The sequence below is a fragment of the Macaca nemestrina genome, chromosome 9, assembly GCF_043159975.1.
Source record: "Macaca nemestrina isolate mMacNem1 chromosome 9, mMacNem.hap1, whole genome shotgun sequence".
Classification (NCBI taxonomy): Eukaryota; Metazoa; Chordata; class Mammalia; order Primates; family Cercopithecidae; genus Macaca; species Macaca nemestrina.
In genome coordinates, this window is record NC_092133.1 from 87,924,265 (window position 1) to 87,939,836 (window position 15,572).

The 15,572-nt window shown below is 40.7% G+C and overlaps 1 pseudogene; it reads left to right on the forward strand.

Annotated features, from left to right (window-relative positions):
- The first annotated feature begins 331 nt into the window (after positions 1-331).
- The window catches only part of LOC105486709 (ribosome biogenesis protein BMS1 homolog), a 49,216-nt pseudogene continuing 33,975 nt past the window's right edge, over positions 332-15,572 (forward strand).

The following is a 15,572-nucleotide window of genomic DNA, read 5'->3' on the forward strand; positions in this document are numbered from 1 at the left end:
AGAGCATAAAAGTTTGGCAAATGTGCAGCCTGATGATGCAATTGAAAAAAAAAAAAACATTTTCTGGGGAGAAATTCAGGCCTGCTGGAGAAACTTGCACAAGCAATGAGGTGCTGAATGTCAATCACCAAGACAATAGGGAAAATGTTTCCAGAGTACATCAGAGACTTTCATAGCAGACCCTCCCATCACAAGCATGGAGGCCTAGGAGGGAAAATGCTTTCCTGTGCCAGGTTCAGGCCCCCACTGCTATGTGCAGCTTATGGGCTCAATGCCCTGTATCCCAGCTGCTCCAGTTGTGGCTAAAGAGGGCCAAGGTATAGCTCGGGCCATGGCTTCAGAGGGTGCAAGCCCAAAGTCTTGGCAGCTTCCATGTGGTGTTGAGCCTGCGGGTGCACAGAAGCCAAGAATTGAGGTTTGGGAACCTCTGCCTAGATTTCAGAGGATGTATGGAAAGAGCTGGTTGTCTAGGCAGAAGTTTGCTGCAGGGGTGCGGCCCTCATGGAGAATCTCTGCTAGGGCAGTGTGGAAGGGAAATTTGGGGTGGAAGCCCCCACACAGAGTCCCCACTGGCATACTGCCTAGTGGAGCTATGAGAAGAGGGCCACCATCCTCCAGACCCCAGAATGATAGATCCACATACAGCTTGTAGCATGCACCTGGAAAAGCTGCAGATACTCAATGCCAGCCCATAAAAGCAGCCAGGACGGTTGATTTTATGCAGATTTTATGGAGCCTGATTTCCTAAAAAAGCTCACTAATTCAGTGATTACCAATTCATTGGCCACAGATTCCCAGGTACCTCAGAAATCACTGAAAGGGTCTCTGTAAGTCCATGGGGTCTCCAGGCGTCATCTAGAAACAGTCATATCTCACACATACAGATATTGCTATTTTTCAAATGTATGTAGATGAGTTGTCATTTAGGAGTTTTACAGAGTCAACAGGTACTAAAAGTAATACTTCAATCATATTGGAGGTTTATAAAAATGTTTATAATTTTTTATTAAAATGTAGATTAAGTTAGGAAACCACTTCATTAGTCCAGTTGTTATCTAGGTCTGAGTCATCCAGTATGGTAGCCACATGTGACTATTTAGAGTTAGAATGAAATTAATTAAAAATTCACTTTCTTCAGTTTCCTTAAGTACATTTTAAGTAACCACATGAGGCTAATGGCTAAATGACCAAAAAGTGCAGATATATAATATTTCCATCCTTGCAAAAATTCATGCTGTTGATGTTGACACTTAAGATGAATAAAAAGTAACTTAATTATGAAATGTAAATTTAGCAGAAGTAAGTCATCTAATTTATAGCATAACAGAGAGAAAAGAAATTGGGGATGATTAATCAGTTTCTACCCTTGTTCGGTGAACAAATACATCATCTCTTCATAAAGAAATAAATGAGATTTATTGTTTTTTTTTTCTGGGTATTGCCTGGATTGTAAATGCTTCTCCCACCTCCTTATCCCAACCTTCTTCCTTGTAGGTTAGTTACTTGTTATTGGCAAATGGCAACTATGGAGACTAGAAGAAACACAGAAAGAAAAATAGTGGGTCCAAAGCTGAAAAGAAAAAGAAGTGGCATCTGCAGGATCTCCAGGTAGGGGATGAAGAAGATGCTGCGAAGAGAAATCCCAAAGCTGTTGCAGTTCAGTCCGCTGTGCAGATGGCTCAATCCTTTCACAGGTGTGTTTAGCTGCAGTCTGGTGCTTCTTCCATTGATTCTTTTTAAATAGTAGGAGCCTTTCACAGGTTACATTTGTATTCACAAGTCTAGTCCAGCTCCAAAGGACAAGGAGATGCATGGTATGTGACTTTTACTAAAATGTGAGAAGCCTTTCCCATAGAAGCTGCCTTGCCTCCAGCATCTGCACACTGCTTGGTGTTTCTTGCCCAGGATAAAAGAATTTACAGAATTTGTTTGTTCCTAAACTTTAAACTGTTTCTATGGTGATAAGTGTGCTTTCCCCCTTGGATATGTTTTATGTAGTTGTAATATAAAATACAAAAATTACAATATTTAATACTAACATAGCTTTATTTAGTGAGTCTTGTGATATTCTTAGCAGTGTACTTTAAACGTTATTCAACTAAATCCTTCCAGCAGCCTCACCGGAGTAGGAATCATTCTTGTCCTCATTTTATGGATAAGAAAACTGAGGTCAAGAAAACGAGTTCCCTCCAATCATATAACCAGTAAGTAGGAGAGCCAAATTTAACTCCAGAGCCTCTGCTCTTGTCTGTTATGATGCACTGCTTTGGTATTTACTTTTTGATTTTTTAAAAATTATTAAAATCACTCATAAAACAGTCAGATTTAAGAAGTGTTTAATTTTCAACTCTCTATACTATTGAAGTCATCTTGTTACATCTTTATTAAACAGTAATTGTTTGGATAGGGGCCAGAAATTAACAAGTTAATAACTGACAAGTTAATTATATTTATATATTGTCTGTTGTACTCTCTACAAAATACACTAAAGTACTCATATCTATAAGTATACTAAAAAAAAGTCTACTTACAAGGTTGATACCTTTTACTCTATTTTGAAAGTGAGTTTACTTTTTTTTTTTTTTTAAATGAATAGGACTCAGGATTTGAAGACAAAAAACATCATATTCCAGTGGTTGATAGAACTCCACTAGAGCCCCCATCAATAGTGGCAGTGGTGACGGGGCCTCCAAAGTTGGAAAGAGCACTTTGATATAATGCCTCATTCTGAACTTCACCTGGTAGAAGTTGACCGAGATCAGAGGCCTTGTGACGATCGTGTCAGGTAAAAGATGCCAGACACAGAGTTGGCGTGGCTGTTGTCATCTGAGGGACATGCGTGTGTTTGTTGTTTACTTGAGTGGAGCATGTTAAATATTGTCATATCATGTTACCTCTCTTACACTTTTACTAAGTTAGCTATAACTTCAGAAAAGGGTAAGTTCCCAGAGGTAAGGATGTGATATGTATCTTATCCTGACTGCTCTATGGCTTTGCCAAGCATGTTCCTTGGAAGGGCCTAGCAGGCCTGGTCACTGTGAACACATCATTTAACAGAGAGCACGTACCTCCTATGTGCCAGGTGCACGTGCTTGCCTTTATGAAGCCACATGCTGGTGGAAATGCGCTTTTTCTCTTTTTCCTGTAAGAATTGTCTGCTTTGGGAGATGGTGACCTTTCCAAGTTTGAGGGAAGATGAAATAAACTTCCAGTGGTAGAATGGCAATGCGCACTCTGAAGTCTCTTGTTATTGCAGTAACACAGTTGGATTGAGGCTTTTCTTTATCTTTGGAGCATCCATATTTTCTTTTCCTTTTTTTTGAGACAGAGTCTTACACTGTGGCACAGACCGGAGTGCAGTGGTGTGATTACAGCTCACTGCAGCCTCAACCTCCCAGGCTCAGGCAATCCTCCTACCTTAGCCTCCTGAGTAGTGTATGCCACCATATCTGACTAATTTTTCTTCACCCCCCTCCTTTTTTTTGAGACAGAATCTTGCTCTGTTGCTCAGGCTGGAGTGCAGTGGCACGATGTCAGCTCACTGCAACCTCTGTCTCCTGGCTTCAAGCAATTCTCCTGCCTCAGCCTCCTGAGTAGCTGGCATTACAGGCATGCACCACCACGCCTGGCTGATGTTTGTACTTTTAGTAGAGATGAGGTTTCACCATGTTGGCTAGGCTGATCCCGAACTCCTGACTTCAAGTGATCCACCTGCCTTGGCCTCCCAAACTGCTGGGATTACAGGCATGACCTGCTGCACTGTGCCCGTCCTCCTTTTTGTTTTTGTTTTTTTTGGGGAGATGGGGTTTCCCCATGTGGCTCAGGCTGGTTTCAAAACTCCTGGGCTCAAGGGATCTGCCTGCCTTGGCCTCCCACTGCGCCCAGCCCATATTTTCTTGACCATTTTCTTATAACCTTAATTTAGAAATGATTATCGTTATGAATATTCTGTTACATTATGTTTGAGGATATTTGTAGCTATAGTGGGAATACGGGAAGTTTTGATAGAGGTGAAGACATTGGCCTGCAGCTGAACAGCAAGATCATGGCTATCATGGAGCCTGTCAAGTCAGAATTTTCCCTGTTTGAGCGCTTTTATTCATCTGGGTAGACTTTTGATATTATTTAAATTTAGAACACAGCAAGGAAAACAGGATAGAATTTATTTTATTTTACCAGTTTTTGCTTATAAAAATGAACTTCTGGTACACTCCTATAAACATATATGGTGTTTTACTGGATGCAATTACAAAAATGAAAATTAGCATTGATGGTTACAGTTTTTTCAGGGTCTTTTTAAAGTAAAGTTTTCATCTTTTCACTTACAGGTAAAAAGTGCAGACTCACCATTATTGAATGTGGGTGTGACATTAACGTGATAGTTGATCTGGCTAAAGCAGCAGATCTGGTAAGTCAGCAGGGGCATCCTGGGGTGCTGATGGAGACTTACAGCACTGTGATAGGTTATTTACCCTGTGATGAAGGGAAGAGAGTTTTATGATTATTAAAGGAAACATAATCATCATCAGGGATACAGTAGATGTGATTGAATTGATGATAATAATAGTAATAAATGTTATTATATTAATAATAAACATGAATGTGCACAATGACATGTATTCCAAAATCTTAGAGCACATCACAGGATGGAGAAAACCTTTAATGAACACAGCTAATAAGAGCTCATTAATATGTGTACATAGATATGTAAAAATATATCATAGTAATTGTCATTTCTTCTTGGACCCTTCCTGTCACCGTGCTGACTGCTTTCTACAAACTTGGCTTACATAGACCCTTGATACACCCTTCAGGTGAGTAGGCATTATCTGTAGCTTACAAAAGATGAAATAGAGGCTCCCAGCAGTTAAGTAACTTGTGTGAAGATGGGACCTTTCTTCTCGATGGTTCCAGAACCTTCATCCTTAATGATAATGCTAGAGTACATGAATTGCCTGAAGAAGTGGTCAGAATTTATCAATAGAAAATACAGTACTCAGTGTACGGAAAATGTACACGCTCTTGCATTTATGGAAATGATAATGTTCACTATTTCTGATATTCTATTAACTACTTAGTTTAATCAAAGATGGGCATTTCTGTTTCCATATTTTGTTATTTTTAGTTTATCTATGGAAAGATAAGAACAAAAGTGTATTTAATATTAAAATTACAAGTTTCCAGGAATCAATTCTGAAATTATTTTGCATCTTTGAAGTGTCTTAAATTTTAAAAATTGGTCTTATCTGTTTATATTTTCTTATAGACTACCATTCATTATAATCTTACGGTTTTTTGACTTAATTTTAAACTGGTACCTATTTAAAAAATACTTCTGAGCAATTGAGTTATACAAGTTAACATGCAAGATAGAGGTTTCCACTGCATGCTTCTCAAAAAAAAAAAAAGACTGTTTTTTTTTCTATGAGGATATTGAAACAAGAAGTTGGTTTTCTGTACATATTTAATATATTTCATTGATTATCACTTGCCTCCCATTCTTTGGGTGTCAAAGACCTGTTATTTGGCTTAAAAGTACATTACAGAAAACTTCATTTCTTTAAATTAGGATTTCTTAGGTAAGGGCCAGGTTAGACCCAGCCTTTTCTGAGTTACTTCTCATGCATTAAAATTCTTAAAATGGAAGTTTATATCCTAGTGGACATTGTCTTATGGTTGCCTTTTAGATCAAGTAAGAGGGTGGTGGTTTCTCTGTCTGGGTGATGCCTGTGTAGTCATTTGACTTAGTCTGGAGTGCGACTTTTCTGTCAAGGACCAGATAGTAAATATTTTCAGCTTTGTGGATCATATCTCTTGCAGCTACTTAGCTCTGCAGTTGTAGTGCACAGGCAGCCACAGACAATATGTAAATGAATTAATGTGGCTGTGTTCCAATAAAACTTTAGTTACAAACACAGGTGATGGACTGGATTTGGCCTGTGGCCAGTTGCCAACCCTTAGTGTAAGTGGTCTGTTTTGGTAGTTTCTTTGAGAAATGATGTATTCTCTTTGTAGGTACTGATGCTTACAGATGGCAGCTTTGGGTTTGAAATGGAAATGTTTGAGTTTCTAAACATCTGTCAAGTATATGGTTTTCCTAAAATTATGGGAGTCCTCACCCACCTTGACTCCTTCAAGCATAATAAACAACTGAACAAGACAAAGAAGCAATTAAAACACAGGTTCTGGATAGAAGTTTACCCTGTAGGAATAGAAATAATTGTTGGATACTAAAGTATAATCCTACTAAAACAGACTGAAGAGGCCCGATGCAGTGGTTTATGCCTGTAATCCCAGCACTGTGGTAAGCAGAGGCAGGTGGATCACTTGAGGCCAGGAGTTTTGAGCTCAGCGCAAAATGACCAAACCCTGTCTCTACTGAAAATGCAAAAATTAATCAGGTGTGGTGGCATGCACCTGTAATCCCAGCTACTCAGGAGGCTGAGACATGGAATTGCTTGAACCTGGGAGGGAGAACGTGCAGTGAGCTGAGATCGTGCCACTGCACTCCAGCATGGGTGACAGAGTGAGACTCCATCTCACAAAAAAAAAAAAAAAAAAAAAAAAGACTAAAGAGGCATTGCTAAGTCTCTCTAGGATTTGGATTCGGCTCCTGAATTCCCTTTGTGTATGTGTTCACATTCTCTGGAAGGTTTCCCTCAAGCGGGTGCTTATTCTGGGTCTCTTGGTGTATCTCACTGCTGCACCAGGCAGTGTCTGGCTGTTTTGGGGTCGGGACTTAATAGAGTACATCAGAAGTTTCTGCCAGTTACAGGACCAGGCACTGCCCCTTCCTTTCCATGCTGCTTTGGTCCATCAGCCACAGAAACATTTCTGTGCTCAGATGCCTCACCTCGCTCTTCTCACCATACTTAGACAGATGAACCTGCTCAGCTGCAGAGCATTCTGCCTCTGTGGGGTTCTAATAAGTCCTGAAAGAAGCCAGCAAGGCTCTGGAAGCCTCAGAACAGTGGCTTTGCTACAGCTGCAAATCTCCCTTCTTAGGATTGCTTCTTGTAAACAAGAAGAGCTTTTATTTTGTTGCAGTATTGATGAGAATTTAATTGGAATTTAATTTTTAATTTTCCTTTAATGTTTAGGGTGCCAAGCTGTTCTCCCTTTCTGGAATGCTGCATGGAGAATATCAAAACCAAGAAATCCACAATCTGGGCCATTTTACGACAGTTGTGAAGTTTAGGCCTCTCACATGGCAAACTTCTCACCCTTATATCCTGGCAGACAGGTAAAAAGTGATTGTAAACTTTTTCTTCCTGGGCCATATATTTCAAAGCTAAACAGTCTGGAAAAAGAAGAGTGGTAGGATTTATTTTGTGCCTATTTGAATAGTGGGGGTAGAAGTGTAGTTGATGGAAAATGTCTACTTATATCATTGCTCAAAGATGCTGTGCCTTTGGGAGTAAATTAATTATGAGATGTTTAGGAGAATGGGAGGACTTGAAAGCATTTAAGGCTACAGGATGTGGCCCCATCCTGCGTTCATCCTCAGTTTTCAGTGATGCTGCCTTCGTGCCCGGGTGCTTGAGTCCTCGTGTGTGCCTTGGGTTTCCTTCCTTTGTGCTCTTCTTTGTGCTGTGATTTTTCTCAGCCTGGGATATCCTTTCTCCACCTGCCAGAATCCAAGCCACAGCAAAAATCCCAGAGCACAGGCTCACCCTCTTCCAGAAAGGGATTTTCTGAATGTGTTCTTCACTCTTCCCTGACCCCAGGTGGACGTCATCTCCCTGTCTGGTGTCTTCTGGAATGAATGTCACTTTCAGCCTAGAGACACAGTTGTGTGCCTGCCCCTTTTCCTCTGCTGGATGGTGAACGGTGCTTCCTTATTTCTTCATTTTCTAGTTTTCTAAATGACGTGCTTAGTGGACAAGAGTGTGATGAGTCACTGACACATGAAAGGAGGTATACGAACTTTTGGCATTCATTTCTACTGTATGATTGAGTTTATTTTTCTAGGATGGAAGATTTGACAAACCCAGAGGATATCCAAACAAACATCAAATGTGACCGGCAGGTGTCACTTTATGGTTATTTAAGAGGAGCACACTTGAAAAATAAAAGCCAAATTCATATGCCAGGTATTCTCTTGTTGTAGAACATACTAGAATTACACATAGGATTCTTGGGATGGCGTTATTTCTCAGAAAAACTGAAAAGTGACCAAACAAGGGAAGATGGCCTTGCTGGAGGTTTTAAAAGTAACCCAGCTGTGTGTAGGCCTGCAAAGGTGTTATCGAATCCCCTCTTCTCTGACCTCTTGTCTTGTAACTAGAGGGCCACTGTTTCAGTGTGGCACAATGCCCTTCTTTAGTGTCATGGGTTAAGCCCTTGGACTATGGCTCGTTTTTAACCCCCCAGTCAACAGTGGATACTTCTGACTTCTTGTCAGCTGAAGCTGGCTTTTTGGATCCTGTCTTCCAGGGGTAGAAGATTTTGCCATGAGTGACATCGGTTTCCTCTCAGACCCTTTTGCTCTTCCTGAACAACAAAAGAAGCGCTGTTTAAATGAGAAGGAGAAGCTGGTTTATGTGCCTCTTTCTGGGATTGGGGTGTGCTGTATGACAAAGACGCTGTCTATGTTGCCCTGGTGGCAGCCACGGTTTTCAGGCTTCAGTGAGACGGGAGTCATTGTTCTGAACTCTCATTACTCTTTCTGAATCTGTTTTTTAATCACAAAAAGTAAGATACTCAACTTTTACTTATTGAAGATTTTTCTCTTGTACTTATAATAAAGGCCCAAATGCATATTGTAAATATATAGGATAAAAATAATACCTTTTTTTTTTTTTCATTTTACCAAACAGAAGAGTCCTGTCCTCCAGGCCTCCTTGATCCATGGCCCCAGTGCGGGCCCTGCTGCCATGTGACGCCTGCACAGCCCATCCCCGTTTCTACAAAATCAGTGTGCTTGCCAGCTCTCATTGGTCCGTTCTCATTCACAATGGTCTCCTCATTCTGTATTTTAAAGTGGATTTTAAATGTTGATTTCTTAGTTCTGTAGTTGAATTTTATTGAGTTAAAATCAGGGTTATATAAAGATGTTAGAAAAGCTAGCACTGTTGTAGCACTGGAACTGAGATTTTTCTAGCTAGGTGTTTAGGTTATCAGGTTACATACTCACTGAAGTTTGGAAAAGTTTAATGGAGATGGGGATCCATTTCAAGCTTTGCTCTAAGGATTTTCTTCTCTGCTTTTTGAGGCATTAAGAAAGGTTCTCAGGAAATGTGTCTAAGATAATTTTGAGAAACTGAGTGAAACCAGTGTCTCTCCAGGATCTTTGTGCTTTCCTCACGTGCCTTTTCTTGGTGGCCTTGACAGGACGAGGTGGGGCCCATCCATGAGCTGGTCCAGAGTCTCATCTCCACCATCTCCACCATTGATGCCAAGATGGCTTCAAGTCGGGTGACGCTGTTTGCTGGTTCCAAGCCACTTGGGTCAGAGGATATAGATAATCAAGGAGAAGTCTGCTTTTTTTCTATTTTTAATAAAAAGATACATTATAGAAGATGTGTAATTCTGCTATCATAACACATTTTGGTGGAATTCATTCTAGGTTGTTTTGGTTTTGTGGGTGTGTGTGTATGTGTCTCTGAGGGCTTTTCACTTACCTGACATTACGAGGGAGTATTTTCTTGAAATAAAATACAGGATGCATTTTTCAACAGACCCCAAATATTCTTCGAATACCACACCATCTTCCATAGGTTACTTTTTGTTTTTTTTTTTAAGAGACCTAAGGGCACTCCGCTTTCTTTTGGTGGCCAAAACACTAGAACGTCAGGGAGTTTGTGGCTGTCCAGAAGCCACATGCCTTGTCTCTGAAAGTTTTATGTTGTATTATCTCCCATGGGTAGGTTTCCATGGATGTGTGGCTTATGTGAATTATTTCTCAGTCTGGGTTGGGAATTTATATACCTTTATACATAGTGGATGTTTGCAAAACATTGGTTTTGTTGGATTGATTGATGATTCCCAGTAAAATTTATCTGAAAATTTTGAGATTACCTAGTATGTAATTTGTTACAGTGTGCATAAGCTACCTAGCACGATGCCTGACGGATACGAAGTGTTCGCCGAAAGATCACTCTTTTATAATGAGTGTTGTTATCTACTTTCATTTTTCCATATCCTTTTAGTCATCCTTGTCTACAAGAATACTCTCTTCTAATACAGTTATAGTTAAAATACATAATTTTATTTCTATATTCTGAGCACTTCCTTTTTCTATACAGTCTTCATGTAGTCATCATGTTGTTATTATTGGGGTATTCTTTTTTTTTTTTGAGACAAAGTCTCACTTTGTCTCCCAGGCTGGAGTGCAGTGGCGTGATCTTGGCTCACTGCAGCCTTGAACTCTCAGGCTCAAGTGATCCTCCCATTCCAGCTCCACAAGTAGCTGGGTCTATAGGAGTGTGCCACCACACACGGCTAATTTTTTACTTTTTTTCTAGAGACGAGGTCTCACTATGTTGCCCAGGCTGGTCTTGAACTCCTGGGCTCAAGCAATCCTCCCACCTTGGCCTCCCAAAGTCCTGGGATTACAGATGTGAGCCACTATGCCTGGCCTATTATTTCTGTATCCTGCCACTATACCTGGCTTATTATTGCTGTATTCTAACTTATCCATCTCTTATGGTATGATTTTTAGTTTTTTTCTAATTTGTGTTTTCATAATTTTACATATCTTGCTATGTTAATTAGCTTTATACAGTTTTCTTTCATCCAGTGATTTTAGCCTCCTGATGATTCTTGTCTGTCAGTTATGGCACTGGTGACTTAAAATGGATGTTCTTCCTCTGTCATTCCTCCTACATTTTTTAGCCGGCATTTTTAACAAAGAGCTTTCACTTCTCCCCTTTATGTTGGTATCACTGCTGACTAATGTACTTCCATTTTGTTCCATGGTTTATCTTCCATCACTATCATTATTCTTCCTGATGCCTATGCTGTCCCAGATTTGGCCACGGGAGCCTTCAGCCTGTCTCCTGTGTCCTTTCAACTGTCTCTGTTAGTCTTTGAGCATTTCTTACTTTCTGACAGAACAAGAGGATCCAGGCTCATTTTGCCCTTTTCCTGCCTTGGGCCTGGACTCGGCCATTTCTCTTAAGGATCATGTGTTTTTAGCTTAGAAATAAATCAGCTTTCCAAAAGATCTACAAAACACTAACTTCCTTGTTAAGCAATTTTTTTCTAAAATTAGATTTTTTTTTAAAGGCTTATTTCTTTATTCTCCCTATAAGTTCTTTTGAAGTATGGTGTTAGGGAACCATGCCTGAGTTTGTTTATTAAGTGTTCCAATTTTTATCAGATCATTTTTTCCTTATGCTATGTCATCTTAAACAATTCCTTGACATTTTCTATTTCTTTATATTTTCGTTGACTACATTGCCATTTCTAGATTAACTGATTAATGTACAAGTTAAATTATTTTGCATTTCCTTGGCAACATAGGCTGTTGATGTCAAAGGAGGGAAAACAAACGGACTTAAAAACTGGGCGAATGCGTCGGAAAGCCGTTTTTGGAGATGAAGATGAATCTGGAGATAGTGATAATGAAGAAGATGATGAAATATCTGAAGATGATGGGTTGGAAAATGGCTCTAGTGATGAGGAAGCAGAAGAGGAGGAAAATGCTGAGATGACTGATCAGTATATGGCTGGTAAGGGCGTCAAACGATGGAAACTTGAAGAGTTGGAAGAAGACAGTGAAATGGATTTGCCAGCATTTGCTGACAGTGACGATGACCTTGAGAGGAGCTCAGCGGAAGAAGGGGAAGCAGAGGAAGCTGATGAAAGCAGTGAAGAAGAGGACTGCACTGCAGGAGAGGGGGGCATTTCAGGATCAAAGGCTGTTGGAGAAGGTAGTAAAGCAGGGCTGTTGCCAGCTAATCGCCAGAGTGACCATGTGAATCTGGAGAAGTCTTTGCCGATGAAGAAAGCAGCCCTCATGACTTCCGATTCTGGGCATTACACAGCTGAATGGGCGTTTGCATTGGAAGATAAATCTAAAGAAAGCTCCTCGTTCAGTGCAGAGGAAGAGGACTCAGAAAATGACGAGGCTATTAGAAAAAAGTTTTCAAAGCCTTCTCAAGTGAGAAGTGGTCAGAAACTGGGGCCAAGGAACTTAATTGATGAGACCAGTGATATAGAAGATTTACTCAAAGAGGAAGAAGATTACAAGGCAGAAAATAATGATTCCAAAGAAACCTCAGATAAGCTTAAATTTAGTTGGTTGCTGCTATGAACTTGGCTCTCGAAGTGGTACCCAGTGAAATGTCTCCATTTGGGGGTCTGCTGATTTTGAGATTAACTGTTGAAATGCTGCATTGTGGATGGATCTCAAGGGAGGGGAGACACGTGAACAAGCCTAACTGGAGGTTGGCTTTGGTCATTTCAGGTGCCCTCAAGTGGAAGGAAGACCTTTCCAGAAGGGCAGCTGAGGCCTTTCTGAGGCAGCAGCAAGCAGCTCCCAACCTCCGAAAGCTTGTTTACGGGACAGGTAAAGAATTCTGGTTCAGAGCTGGAAACGTTTTAGTTTCTCTGATTGTTTTCTGAAAAGGAGATGAGGGAATTGGTTGATTGGGCTGGTATTGTTGACATCCATAATTGCTGGCCATCACATTTCATATTTGGCAGATTAATCATCAACTTATGAGGACCACACTTTGGTCTTATGAAGTAGACTTATGGGTTTGTTGTAAAACTTGATGCAAATACTGTCCATTGCATCATGTTATGTCCCCAATTTAAAAGTCCTTCTTGAGAAACTTTTTGAGAATTTGGTGCTAGAAAAATACTTCTGACCATAAAAATATTTATTTTTTCCTTTCTGAGAATGAGAACCCTGTATAACACAGTTTGTTCTCCCTTTTGCCCTTCTCTTCTGATTTCATGCTTTATTAAACTTACCTATATGTACTTTCTGGTAGAATTAATGCAAAAGTAAATAGATAGTGGTGAACTTTACATTGTGCTCCCTGGTTACTGCACGATGAGATCAAGGCCACATGGTGAGACATTTGGGCTCAGCACACTGAATTGGGAGGGTTGCTGTGAACTGATTTTCATTTAGGTTTTGTCTAAGTACGCTTAGTGATGAGAGGCTCAACACTCTTTAGAGCTCTTCTTTAATCATCTAAAGCTCTGCTTTTAAATGTCCCTTCCCTCCCTTGAGCCCTAATAGTCTCGTTCCTCAGCCTCTTAGCTGCTGCCGTGCAGGAGCGCAGGAGGCCCACACATGTAGAGCAATAGCTTCCTGGCTCTCTTAACCTGTGACTGCCCTGCCCTCTTAGTGCCTAACTCATATGTGGCCATTGCTATACCCACCACAGACAGGGGCCCTCAGTTCTTGAGTTCGAAGACTCATGGCCTAACTTGTCGAAAACAATGAGTCCTCCAGGGCTGTAGTTTTTGTTCTCACTTTTCTGCCATGGCGTCCTCTTTAGTGGCAGAAGATAATGAAGAAGAAGATCATGATACCCAAGAAGAGCTTACAGGATTGTTTCACGTCAACCAGCCTGACAGAGAGTGGAAGCACAAGGCTGACTCTTTGGACCACTCCAGATTTCTTGTGGAGGCCCCCCATGACTGGGATTTAGAGGAAGTAAGGCTCGGTAGTACATTTGATTTATTAGAGGATTGTTCTAGAATAAGATTATCTGATGTCAATATTGCTTACCTGTTGTTGGCTTCTTATTTTTACAGGATTACAGGTCATTCTCCCAGATATTACAGTGGGCACTTCATGCACCCTAAGCAGTAACATGTTCTGAGTTTAGTTAGACCATGTACATGGCCCACGGGGGACAGGTTCAGCTTCCAGTGTGGACAGTAGTGTGCATTTTCATTTTGAAGTGGCGCACGTAAGTTTTTATACATCAGATGTATTTTGTGTCTTATCACTAGGATATACGTAACACTCCTGAGTTAACATTTATAGTTTTTGCTATTTGTAAGCATAGAGAAATCTGTGATACCTGTAAATGTTCTTCCTGCAGCTCACCACTTTGTAATCACACTGGAATTCATTCAGTACTCAAACTCACCACAGCTCACCCTCCTCTTAGACGTCTTCTCTTTCTCTCTCTCTCTCTCTTTTTTTTTTTTTTTTTTTTTTTTTTTTAGATGAAGTCTCACTCTGTTGCCCAGGCTGGAGTGCAGTGGTGCCATCTCGGCTCACTGCAACCTCCACGTCCCGGGTCCCGGTTCAAGCAATTCTCCTGCCTCAGCCTCAGGAGTAGCTGGGATTATAGGCATGTGCCACCATGCCCGGCTAATTTTTGTATTTTTAGTAGAGATGGGGTTTCACCATGTTGGCCAGGCTGGTCTTGAACTCCTGACCTCATGATCCATCTGCCTCAGCCTCTCAAATTCTCTTTTTTTTTTTTTTTTTGAGACATCGTCTTGCTCTGCATCTTGGACTGGAGTGCAGTGGCATGAGCGTAAGGCTCAATGCAGACTCGACCTCTTGGGGTCAAGGGATCTTCCCACCTCAGCCTTCAGAGTAGCTGGGACTATAGGCATGAGCCACCAGGCCTGGCTAATTTTTGCATTTTTTGTAGAGAAAATGTTTCACCATATTGAGCTAGTCTCAATCTCTGGGCTCGAGTGATCTTCCTGCCTTGGCGTCCCAGCCTGCTGGGATTGCAGGAGTGAGCCATCGTGCCAGCCCCTTTCTCTATATTCTTTTCTGCAATGTTCTGATCTTCCAAAGGCTGCCTTCTTTTTTGTCAATTCTGTTTGGCTTAGATGTCCCTTCTCACAGAGGCCCAATTGCTATCATACTGCCTATTGTAATTCACCAGGTACCACATAATGAACTTTATGAGATTTTATTTAACCGTTCTTTATGGTGAAATTTAATACAGATGTAGAAAACCACATGAAAACAATTGTTTAACTCAATGGGTTGCCAGAAGGTGAAGACCCCAGCACTCAGGCTGGAAAATCAAGCTTTGCTGCTCAATTGCGACACCAGTCACAGTCCCCTTCCTCCCTGTAGAAGGAGGTGTGGTCCAGCTTCTTACGAGGACTCTCCTTTTCTTCCTGGTTTCCTCCTCCATGCTTCCATAAGCATCATAGTTTACTTTTACCTGATTTTCATTACTGTTTTTCACTCTATCTTTTAACACTTTTAGTCAACAATCTTTCCTTCCCATTTCTTTTTTTTTTGGTTACATTTTATTTAAGAAACCAAGTCTTTGGTCTGCAGAATTTCTTGCATTCTGGACTTTGTGGATTGCTTTGCATCCCTCTGCAGTTTCACAGGCCCTCCTGTATTTCCTGTGAGTGGGTACTGAGCAATACTAATAGAACTTCTGTGATGAGTGCAATGTATATCTGAGCTGTGGGTTGTGGCTTCTTGTGGCTACTGAGCTCTTTAAATGTGGCCAGCGAGACTAGAGAACTAAATTTTAAATTTTATTTAATCTTAATTAACTTAAATAGCCACATGTTTCTAGTTACCTTATAGACAAAACATCTAACCGTTGGATAGGATTTAAATTTGATTTTTATTTTTCGGCAAAACTGCTTCCCAGGTGGTGGGTGGTGTTTTC